The sequence below is a fragment of the Pipra filicauda genome, unplaced genomic scaffold (assembly GCF_003945595.2).
Source record: "Pipra filicauda isolate LSUMZ 115617 unplaced genomic scaffold, ASM394559v2 scaffold1121_size70662_pilon, whole genome shotgun sequence".
Taxonomy (NCBI): domain Eukaryota; kingdom Metazoa; phylum Chordata; class Aves; order Passeriformes; family Pipridae; genus Pipra; species Pipra filicauda.
In genome coordinates this window covers 1-1,961 of record NW_024103565.1, presented here as the reverse complement: position 1 = coordinate 1,961, position 1,961 = coordinate 1, and the positions used below count along the sequence as shown (strand labels likewise).

At 59.1% G+C, this 1,961-nt stretch overlaps 1 long non-coding RNA gene across 1 annotated transcript; it reads left to right on the top strand.

Annotated features, from left to right (window-relative positions):
* Window positions 1-567: 567 nt before the first annotated feature.
* LOC114003241 lies at window positions 568-1,916 on the top strand. The gene is made up of 3 exons (XR_005564098.1): window positions 568-630; window positions 884-1,008; window positions 1,582-1,916. It is a non-coding gene; the product is annotated as an uncharacterized LOC114003241 (long non-coding RNA).
* The last annotated feature ends 45 nt before the right edge of the window (window positions 1,917-1,961 follow it).

Here is a 1,961-nt window from a genome sequence, read left to right as displayed (position 1 = left end):
CCACAGTCTGCAGAGAAGCTCCTTTGCCCAGCAGGCAGTCCTGGAATGGCCAGACATCCATGGCAGAGATTCCCAGAGCTGCCATGTGCCCCAGCTGTCCCTGAGCCCCAGCTTTGGCCTCGGCACTGAAACGCTGCCAGGACCTGTCCCTGCTGTGCAGGTCCGTGGGGCTGCAGGACACGGTGTCACACAGCACACACGGCCACTGGGTCCTGCCAGCTCCTGCAGCCTGTGCTTCCTGATTGCCGGGGATTTTAGGGGCCACCTGTCTCCAGGGCTGGGCAGGGAAACAGAGATTTCCTGTGCCTGGGAGCAAGGCAGGGCCTTGCCAAGGCAAGCAAATCGCCTGGGCTTCAGGTGCCCGTGTGCAATTCCATGTCCAGGGTGTCTCCCCCAGCAGCAGGTTCCTGTCCCCAGTTCCCGATCTCCCTCAGCGGAGCGGGCGGGGCGGGGCCGCGGGGACCGGCGGGCTGGGATTGGGCGGCGGCGCTCGAGCGCTGATTGGGCAGCGCTGCCGGCCCGCGGTATAAAGGGCCGGCGGGGCGGGTGGGGCCGGTTGTGTGTGTGAGGGCTGAGGGCGCGGCCCCGCTGCTGCCCGGGCTGCGGAGGGGAGAGCGCCTTGGCCGCTGGGTTTGTGGGCCGGGGGAGCCGGGGGGCGTTTAGGGGCGCGTTGTGCTGGGCAGCGGGGGCCGGGTAAACCCCTTCCCTGCCGGGTGACCCTGGGGGAGCCGTGGCAGGGCTGCGGGGCTGGTGCTCTCTGGATGTCTCAGGGATTGCCTCGGAATCCCAAAGCCTTTCCCCGTGCAGGGTTACGAGGCAAAGACTGGTCTCAGTTTCTTGGTGCTGCATTAATGCTTTTTGCTCGTTCTGTGTCAATTTGCAGCCTGGCTCGTGGTTTCCCCTGGTGCTGGGGAGTGGAGGCGAGTTGTGCTTCCTGCTGGGAGAGAGAAGGGCCTTGGGAAGCTGCTCCATGAGCCACAGCTGTGCCGAGCCCGGGAGTCTGTCCAGGTAAGAGCAGGGCTTATACTGCCCGTGAGGAGCTGGGTTCTGCTGCCAGGTAAGAGCAGGGCTTATACTGCCCGTGAGGAGCTGGGTTCTGCTGCTGAAACATGCCCATGCCTTGAAATGCAAGGACAGGCAGAAGCCGGGAGGGACCCTGAGCACGTTTGAAAAGCCCTTGACTGTGGGCGAAGTGTCCAGGAGAAATGATTCCTTTTTTTGCAGGGAGGCAGTTTGTGAGGACAGGGGGGTTGCTGTGCTCTCTAGCCAAACTACTCCCCTTGGGATGTGCAGGGTGAGGAAATGTTGGCCACGTGTGGGCTGGAGCAAAGGTGTGTGGGTGGCTGTGTGTGACAGCCGTGTGTGTGCTGGAAGGGGGTTCTGGTGCCATTGGAGCTGCCAGGGAGCCAAAAGGGGCCCAGTTGTCTGAACAAGGTGAAAGCTCTGTTGGCCTCTGTTGACACCTGCACCAAAGGAGATGCAAATTTTCCCCCTCTTGGTTGCAGGCTTCACAAAGGTCCCAGGAAAGGAAGTTTTAGATTCCAACTCCCCTTTCTGCTAAAGGTTTCCTTGCTCTCTCAGCAGGATGTGGAGTGCCACCATGTCCCCGAGGTCACCCTTTCTGCTGTTGGGAGAGCATGAGGTGGATGGAGAGGATCCCCAGGCATCTGCAGGCAAAAGGGACTGGCACAACTGTGATTTTTCTCCAGCTCTCTTAAGGTGGACTTTCAGGATACCATGGGTAATGTGCCAGCTCTCCTGCTGGAGTTTTTGTCTTCTGCTATATTTGAACATCAAGAGTAAAACTACAGTCAGGTGTGTTCTGGAGTATGTTACACTTGTGCAAAGCTCCTTCCCTCTGTTGAATTTCTGTTCTGGAAAGCACAGTCTGGGGTTCCTGGGCACTTCCTCTTAAATGATTCCATGAAAATAATTTTGTACTGAAAGGAGAAAGGAGCTGT